General features: G+C 41.1%; 1 long non-coding RNA gene across 1 annotated transcript in view; it reads right to left on the bottom strand.

Moving 5' to 3' along the window:
* Positions 1-246: 246 nt before the first annotated feature.
* LOC118340570 overlaps positions 247-10,160 on the bottom strand; it is a 12,081-nt gene continuing 2,167 nt past the window's right edge. The window contains exon 2 of the long non-coding RNA XR_004797377.1: positions 247-1,613. This is a non-coding gene — a long non-coding RNA (uncharacterized LOC118340570). The remainder of the gene's footprint in view (positions 1,614-10,160) is intronic.

The following is a 10,160-nucleotide window of genomic DNA, read 5'->3' as shown; positions in this document are numbered from 1 at the left end:
AGGAGATGAAGAAGAGGAGGAGGAGGAGTGTGGTTTCCCCTGCAGGGCAGAGAGGAACCCTTCACGCATCATCACCAGGAGAGCTGTGATTGGCTGCAGCCAGAAAGACATTCTTCATCTTCATCTTCACTGTATTTACATCCTGTGAGTGGAATGGTTTTATATCAAACTGTATTGATCGTATCATTGCCCCTGTATCTGGATTATTAACACTGATCACCGTGGTAACGATTGAGACTGTTTCTGTTGCTGATATTGATCTTTATTAAAGGCACTGACATTTCACATCAGTCACAGCTGACATTTAGTCTTAAACAGAATAAACAGATGCAGACATTATAGACATTATAGATATTATAGATCATTATAGGACGTTACACTCACAGTAAAGTGAACACAACACTAACCAGAGACTTTATTTCATGCTGTTACAGGAGCTGACACATTGTACTTGTCTGTTGTCTTCAGAGTAAATGAAAGATCATTGATTGGATCTCCACTGTGAGTGTGAGTGAGTTCTCAGTCTGAGATTAAACAGGTGGAAGGTTCCCAGAGCTGCTGCTGATAAGAGTCAGTATTTATAACGAGAAGGTGAACTGTTGATTCCAGGGTTCAGACTTCAGAACACACATAAACACGTTTCATAGAAAGAAAGAAAAAACCCTTTTTTAATTTCTTTCTTTCCTCTCTTTGAAAATGGCCATACCACTTTTTCTGTCGCCACACTTTAGGCTAACTTTGGTGCATTGCCGTACTGATGGAATTGTTAGGTCTGGTTTCATATGAAAGCAGTATGTTCACTGTAACCTTAGGACAGGGATAATGGGGTGGCTCTTGCTCCACAGCCTGATCAATTGCCCAGCCCTGATCAGCTGTGTGATGTGACACTTAATGCTCTTTCTCCCTGAAACTTCATATTCAATAAAAATGTTTCAAACAATGATGGAAATTCCAAAAATATGTGTGCTTGTGAACATGTTTTTGTTACTTATTGTGCACCCGTCGCAGTATACACTCTGACCTTGTGGGGACAGGTCAGGGGCTAAAGACCTGGTCCTAATGCGACCTGGTTAGGGTTAGGTCTGTCTTCGGGGACACATTTCAGACAAAGATCAGGCATTAAAGCTGCAGTAGATATATAAAAGTATTATAAAGACAGTTGATTATTGAGTCTCATTCCCAGATAATCCCATCAGGAGCACCAGGAGGAACCAGAGGAACTTGATATTTTCACAGAATATCTGTCTCATGTTCGACTGTCAGGATGTAGTTTCAGCAAATATGACAAAAAATATTTTCATCAATGTCACCTACTGCAGCTTTAATTGGGGATGGAAACAATTTCTCCCATCTGGAAAAAGCAGATATTTGGGTCTGTGGTTCGGATAAGTCTCCAGGGAATGGAAATGTTATTTAGCAAAAAGTGAGTTAAGTAAATGTTTTTTTATGCTCAGAGAAATAACTTGATCCACAAAAAGGGAACCAACAGAAACAGTTTGGGAACCAGTGGGTTCGGGGAAGCCCGTCTTTTACGACGCCGCACTGTGCGTTCCAGCAGACAGACAGGCAGGCGTGTAGATCTTCACCGTCTCATCCCAGGAACAGTCCACCACCTGTGGACCACACAACACACACTGTAAGACAATAACAACAACAACAACAACAACAACACGTATTTACACACTGCAGAGACTATGGCTGAAACTCCTCTGTCTGTCTGTCTGTCTGTCTGTGTCTCTGTGCTGCAGGTCAAGTGTGGACACTCAGGGAGGACAGACAGACGCCTCCTCTGGCGCACACTTACATCAAAGTGTTCCACCTAAACGACTCTCATTATGAGGTCTGGGACAAAGACGTTTAGAGCTGGCCGCTGGTGTCCACCACAGACTGAAATCTGTCTTTGTTCCTTCTGTCCTCCATTTCCAGGAGCAAAGACGACGATTTATGGACGTGATTTTCTAAAAGAAAGTTTGCATCAAACGTTCCTCATTTAGTGTAATTCAACCTCTTGCTTTCATCATCCCCACTAACACACACTTCCTGTCTGTAGATAAAAGATCCACTGAAACCTTTAATCATGTTTTATACTGACGAGTTGTAATTTGTTGAGATTGTTAATTCCATGTTTTTCTATATTTTCTATACATTTTTTGCCGCTGAGTGTACGTCTGTCATCCAGTGCAGGGTCCAGACTCACAGACTGTTTTTATGTTGGTAATTGACAGAACAGAACATTCAGCCTTCCTTTCAATTGTGGTGTTTTTACCTCTAATTGCAGATAATAATGGTTCAACCCTCTGTACGCAAGCAGGAACACTCACAGATCACCAAAGTTTAGTTTCAGGTTCAATTTCTGACTCCAACAACAGAGAGACTCTCTCTCTCTCTCTGTTACGATGGGAATTAAAATTAAAATATACACTGTTAAAGTTAATTCTGTTTTCAAAAATTGTGAGGAAATATATTCGTCAATGACCTTTTCTTCCATAATGAAGACGCTGATGAGACAGAACTGACTTCATTAATCAGGAACTGTGAATAAATCACTGACGAAAGAACTATAACGGAGAAAAACTAAAAGATGGAATTACACAGGCTGAATATTGTTTCAGTTCAAGGTAATTATCTCAGAAATGATCTCTTTTAATTATATAATTATTATTCAGATTCTTTATGAATCATATCCTCACAGCCCGGAAGCAGATATTTGAAGGCCTGGCAGCAGGTGTTAGGGACAAAACAAGCAATCTGAAGACGTCACCTAATATAATATAATGTAAAATAAAAATCTAACTCCTATTTAAATAATTAATAATAATAATAAAATGCTCTCAACAATCTGAATCTTTACTTTCTGAACTTTTTTAGACAATGCAGCAGAGGAGCAGCTGTGTCTCCGCCTCCTCCTCTGTACTCTATAATCGAGCGGGACGTGGCTATCAGCTGGATGAAACACTATCTCTCTGTGGCGTCTCCTGGCTGCAGAACACGCAGCAGCTGATGAGTCCGCCCTTTGCTCACAGCTTTCAAAGTAAAACACCGGTTCCACTCCACTTCCACCGCAACGAATACAAAGCCTCTTTATTGTTCCCACTTTGACGGCTGTTAGGACTCTCGCTTTGTGTTCAGTTAAACAGCAAAACAGAAGCTGCAGCCGGCTGCTCCATGAAGTGGGATAATAAATACATCCTAGTCCTTACTCTCATTCTGCTCTAGTTTGTTCCTGCTACTATAAACTTTTAGGCAGCCACTCAGAGGAAATGCATTAACCTGCCAGCAGCTATAATTCATTATAATCCCTCACTGTGAGACCAGGGTTGTTTGAATCTGTCACAGTTTATTAAAGCTGTCATATTTGTTCCTGGCTCCATATAAACCTGTTTATAAGTGTGAATTATAACATATTAATGGCCACAGCGCTTTGGGCTGTATCACTGTGAGCTCCACAGAAATGCTTATATTCGACATTTGTCCACCAGCTGTTTCACTGTATGTGTTTGAACTCATGTACGCTGATGATTCACCTGTAAATACGGATGTCTGAATGGTTGCTCCAGCCACTGGTTGGAAGCCAATAGAGCAGGCTTTATCAAACGTCTCAAACCATCTAAGTACCATTATGCCCGATCTTAAAATCCATCAGCGTTGGCCAAACTTTTTCAGCTACAGATGGCGTTCAGCTACAGACGGCTCACACAGGAGGCAGGTTTATTCCTAATAAGAATATAATTTATTACTGAAGAGATAATTTGGCGGAGAAGGGGTCTTCCTGGTCCACACTTCTCTTCCCAATAGTTCCTGTTGAGAACCACGATTGGAGTGTTTCTGAACCATTCATTTGACCTCTGCCCACATTTTAGCTCTGTACTAATAATGGATGTATGCATGTGCTACGTTCATGAATGTGACTGCACATGCAAATGAGGAGAGACCAATGGGATGCACCATCTCTTGAAATGCACCAGAATGCATTGCAGAGACAATAAATGGAAAGCGTGTAAATGACTTTTAAAAGCCACACTGATAGCATGACCAGAAAAATAAATGTATGCAACGTGTCCGCAATCAGCGGCAGCAGCTGCTACTGACCCTTCATAGTTTAGTCACACAGCAGTAACCAGAAAGAGTTTTAAAAGGTCAAACTGCAGCAGTTCATAAAGGTCTGAACACTGCATCCCCCCTCCTCTGCTGCTGCTGCGGTACCACCGGGATGGACAGCAAAGCTCTCACTGGAATTAACAGCTTCCTGGTCTGTGAGCTAAGACCTGATTCCAGGACTGAAGCTAAATCCTCCTCGTTCTGACTGTTGACTGGTCACAAACACTAGATAATGACAACAAATTATAAGACAAAATGTCATCCACTGTTTTAACTCTATCAGAACCGGATGAAGGATTTTAGTCATCTGGATCTTAAGTTATCAGAGCTTCTTCTACGTCTTTCGTTGTTTTGATGTGAGAGGCCCCCTAGTGGCAGAAATGACTTGGTTGATCTGAGGTTAATCGCACATGGGTGGCGTGTTTTCAGCATTCCTTCCGAACCATTGGACTCCTCCTCCTCTGCTCTGCTGATCGGATCTTTGAATCAGTGAGTCAACAAGCTGAACGGCATTTCGGGGCATGAGTAAGCAAAGCAGCCTGAGCAGTGAGTCAGCCACTGAGAAGAGGAATGCCCTCCTTTAATTAACTTTAACAGCCGGCCGTAATGGAAAGGTGCGCACAACAGCCAAGACTGCAGCAAAGCACAAAGACAGAGAGAGAGAGGAATGGTAAGATGTATAACGAGGAGGAGGAGGAGCGGCAGAAAGGAGGAGGAACACAAGAAAAAGGCCTAAAGGGAAAATAAAAGACAGACAAGTTCAAAGTCTGACTAATATTAAACGTCTTCTTAAATGTCTTTCTTATTTCACATAATGAGGAGAAAGATGAATGAGAGAATAATTAAAACACTAATAAGCAGGTGGCAGATATGTGCTCTGAGGGGGGAGGCACACGGCGGTCATATGGTACAATACGCCTCTTTTCACTCTTTAATCGTCATGGTAACGCCGGTGCCTGCAGCACAAACAACAAAAAACTTTTTGTTTTGAAACTTGAACCAGAAAAAAATGGGGATTTAAAATTTTTTTGTTGCCCCAGAGCACCAAATGTGGATCAATCCACCACTGAAAATAGTCCTCAGCATTAGCATTAGTAGCACAAATACTACAACATACTACACTGACACTGTAGTAGTACTGTACCACAGACAGCGTCATCACTGTACTACTAAATGTAAAGATGGCGGTTTACAGTAAAGACTTTTTTACAACATTACCAACCTACGCACCTGAATGGTTGTCATCCTGCATTCCTTTATGATCTATCACTATCCTATCGCTCTCTCACACACACTCTCACACACACTCAGGCATAGAGACCCTTTTCTGTGAGGGTAAGTGTGTGTGTGGTTTGGCCTGCAGAGCCGTAAAGAGGGTGATCCATCAGACACATGTGACTACGCCTGGATGAGAACAGACCACACCAGTGAGAGAGAGAGAGTGAGAGCAAGTTAGCACTGATATCAGAGGAAGAAATTAAAATATGAAGAGTCCAGAAAAAAGTACAATCTGTGATAAGAAAAGACCGAACGAGCAGTGCGGGAGGAGGAAGAGGATGAGGAGGAGTTTGATATCTCACAGTGGGTCTTATAATGTAACATTATTAAACCAGACAGTCACATGTGTCTGAAATGATGCTTGAGTTCACCGAGTCTCTACAACTAAACTGGGACAGCCTTTCGTCTCCCTGACTGTATGGCCCCTCCCACGTCGTTGAGGGTCTGGTATCACCTGACTGGAGTCGTTAAGGCCACAGTATACTCGCCGTTCCCGACCTGTCGTGCGACACTGTGACGTCAAAATTGCCATGAATGTTGGAAAAGAGGAGGCCATATGCCGGAATATTTGGAAAATCAAGAAAGAGGTCGCCATTGTTGTACATTTTTCTTCTTCTTGTAGTGCGTAGAAATAGCAACACCTGTGTTCAGGAGAAGACTGCAACTAGTGTCGCGACCACCACGCGCAAGTATAAATAGTTACGGCGGCTCCTGTGAACGCTCAACATTGTCGCGTGACAGGTCGGGAATGGGAGTCTACAAGACGCTTTAGAAGCTGGGTGGGTTCAAGATGGCTGCCTCTCTCTCCCTCCCACTTTGGTTTTGTTTGGTCTCAGATTGTGTTTATTTAGTTTAGCCTCGGGTCACATTGGACAGAGTTTAAAACACAACGGACATTTTGCATGGACATTTTCGAATATTTTGAATTTTTATGTTATTATTTTTATGTTATTATTCGGATACCTCCACATTTCGAAGCAGTGGGCAGCTCAGTCAGTGGCCCACTGCTTCGAAATGTGGAGGTATCCTCTAGAATCATTTCTGCACAGGGACAAGTTCGCAATAGTAAATATACAACCTTCTGTTAGACTTTCAAAATAAAGGTCTGTGCAATACTCCTTCAAGGACTGTTTTATCAGCACTTTCTCTTATTTATTCATTAATTTATTGTTTGTCTGTTTTACTCCATTACTAGTGTCTGTTTTTGTCTTCTACTCTATATTTTTCTGAGCTACTGGATACCTGAACACACGCCGACACACACAGACATGGCGACTGTGGCCTCCATGGACAACAAACAGCTGACTCAGCCAATCACAGTGATGACGACGGAGCAGCAGATCACAGCTGTCAATGTCACACACACACACTCTTTATATTTGATGTGAACTGACAGTCTGAGAGGTTTAATTTCCATATAGAATAACTTTTGTTCACAAATCTGTGTATTAATATACAGCACTGTATATATATGTATACAAGCACACACTTTCCCTATAAATCAATCAAATAATCAATCAATAACTAAGTTCCGGACTTATTTATTGTAACAGTTGAGTCTCAGATGTTCTAGGAATAAGTTCCATCAGGTTCAATGGAAAAACGAAATCCAAAATCCCAAATTTCATGTAAACTTCAACATGAAACTTGAAACTTGGTTCTGCTTATTTCTCCAGCTGGGCGCCATTAACCCGCTGCAGAAGAAGAGGGCAACCAGAGGACGTCATTAAAAGAGCTTCAGTAAAGAAGCTGTGAAACTATGTAGAGAAATAAGGAATTTATATTTATTTCCTGTGTTAATTTAAATAAATAAATATTAATTTGAAGGCTACAGTCTCCTCATCACTCCACACAGATCTGATGTTCTAGTCTGTCGCCATGTTTTGTCTCTCACTGGGAACGTTTGAGTCACATGCTTCATGTACTTTATGATTTACTCACTAACACACACCAACTTTTTCACCTCAGCTGAGTTTTCAATTTACATTATTCTTAACCATGAAAATGGCTGCAAACTGTTCTTATTCCAGTATCAGTGGGAATTACCGGAGAATATGCTGACGTTCTGAAACAACTTGCTGATGTGATTCACAAGGAGAAGACGACATGTAGACAAATAATATAAAGTGGTGGAGAGAGAGAGAGAGAGAGAGAGGATGGAGGGAGACAGAGACACTGAGGGCAGATGTTGTGAGTGTGTTATTTTACAGCCTCTGTAATAACGTCTGATAACACACACTAACAATACAGCTCATTACTGTTGTTCCCTCCTCCCTCACAGACAATACAGCTCATTACTGCCACACACTCCGCTGGCTTACGGTCTGTGGTCGGCTTGCCCTCTGTGATTGGTTGCCGTGGGAAACTGACTGTTTACTGTGACGTTGTGGGTTTACGCTCTAGCGTTATCACTTCCACCTCGTCGCTATCGGCGTCCTGGAAAAATGCTCGCTCACATTTTCCAGCCAGCTATCTTTGGTTATAAGTGAAAAGTCGTGATTCTGCAGCAAACTCTGGTTCTGGTTTATATTAGTCCACAAATCTCCCAGAAACACCAACAGAAACAACACGTCAGTCCTCTTCTGACTTCCTGCTTGTGGTTCTCAAGAGATTTAAATCTTATTGTTATATATGATATTTAGAACATTACTATAGCAGCAAACAACTTCCTGTGTTTTGCATTGTTCACTTGTTCGTATGTGAACGAATGAAACTGCTGTTTTTATCATCTACATCGGTAAATTAAGGATTTATTTCCACCAAACCAGAGTTGGTGATTGTTGGAAACACTAAGAGAGACGGTTTAAATCAGTTTGATTTAGTTTCTGTCCACTTTGAATGAAGTTACGATGATCTGAAGGTAAAATGAGTGTTTTTGTCTCTGAAGTCTGGTGGGGAGTGATAGTGATATTACAGTTTGTTAAACAAAAGGTTTACATTTTCACATCTAACTTGCTGAATTACAGATTTATTTCCACCAAACCGGGGTTGGTAATTGTTGGAAATACTGACAAAGATGGTTTTTAGTGAGTTTTATTTTGTTTCTGTCCAGTTTAAAGTGTGTTTTATGATTATCTGCCTGGTAAAAGTACTGTTTTTTGGCAATGGAGTGTGGTGGGCCGTAGCACCCATTGGTTTTGTTTTGCTATGAGGGGGTACATTTCATAACTTTACAAGCAAATAGAAGGGAATAGTGCATTTGTTAGGGACTATTTTCAGCTGTGGGTGAACCCACATTTGGTGCTGGAGTATTTTTGGCAGCAGGACGGTGTTTGAATAATCTACAGTGTGTGTGTTCATGGTCATGAAGGAACAGTGTGGCTTACTGACTGAGCTCTATGGCACAGAGGACAAAGATATATCAGCCTTTGATACACACAATACTTATTAGACACATTCACTGTTGGTTTTGGTCTTTTCAGGGTCTTTGTTGATAAAACTATTGAATAAAACCAGATTCATCCACTACTACAAAAGCAGCTTCGGCACAACGGAGAGCCTCATATTGGTTTGAACATTTCTCGAGGACAAATTGCAGTAATTTCAACTGTAATTTCCACAGCAATTTTTGTCTGAGATCAAAAGCTTTAAAGACTGTCCTGAATAAATCCTCCTCGTGCTGCCTGGACTAAATTTTAATGGATCATACCAGTGATTTCAGCTCATCAACTATAACAGTGTCTCTTTTTGGCTTGAACCATTTAAAGCAGAGTGATGTCTACTCTTCACAGAGTCCATATGTTAGCAGTGTGTAGCATTATGTTGATTTCACCACCATCCTGTTTATTATCTCACAGCCCGTCAGATTCACCCTGCAGGATTGAAGCTGGTCCTGTCTCCAGTTTGGGAAACTCTGAACTATTCCTTCTTAGTAAGTAACTAGTCAATCATTTATAAATTAATCGCCAACTATTCTGATAATCGATTAATCGTTTTTTAAGTCAAATGTCTTCTCAATGTGAATATGTGAATATTTTCTGGTTTCTTTCATCCTCTGTGACAATAAACTGAATCTTTGGAGACAGAATAAGAGATCAAAATGTTTTTGACATTTTATGGACCGAAAAACAAATCAATGTTCACTGCAGCACCAGAGGAGACTTCAGAGTTTGACACCTTAATTTTTCCTCCACTCAAGCAGAACCAACAGATGGTCATTGGACGGTCCGTCCGTGATGTACTTGAGAAATATCTTGCAAACAACAAGTCATATTCACAATCCCCAGAAGCTGGTTTCTGATCACTTTGGTGACCCGAACCCTTTTTTTCTCCACTACCATCAAATCAAAAAGTCTCGTTGACCAACACTTTGTTTTGAGATACGAGACAAGTATCTCCAAAAAAATTTCCATTAAAGTGTGTAACACTGAGGAGGCTCTATTGTCAGAAACGGAATATAATATTCACAGGTATGTTTTCATTAGTGTTCACAGGTATGTTTTCATTAGTAATGGAGGCCGCCCAACTGTGAACTGTGATCATGACTTCACCCATTGATTTGTGGAACCTCAAGTTAGGCGTTAGGGTTGTCGTTGTGACAGTTTGTAGGGGCCAGCAGAGGCTCATTTCTCCATCAGACTGTATGGTATCAGTTTATATTGCAGCCAGTAGAGCTGCCCCCTGCAGGTCTACATTATATCTACTATTAATGAGCCATGTTGAACCGCCATGTACCTACAGCAGCCCAGAACGTCATCATCATCATCATCATCATCATCTTCATCATCATCATCATCATCATCATCATCATCATCATCATCTTCATCATCATCATCATCATCATC

This window comes from Morone saxatilis, unplaced genomic scaffold (genome assembly GCF_004916995.1).
Source record: "Morone saxatilis isolate NCDOM2014 unplaced genomic scaffold, NCSU_SB_2.0 Contig7, whole genome shotgun sequence".
NCBI lineage: Eukaryota > Metazoa > Chordata > Actinopteri > Moronidae > Morone > Morone saxatilis.
Note: the sequence above shows the minus strand (reverse complement) of the source record. Positions and strands in the feature narration are given on the sequence as shown.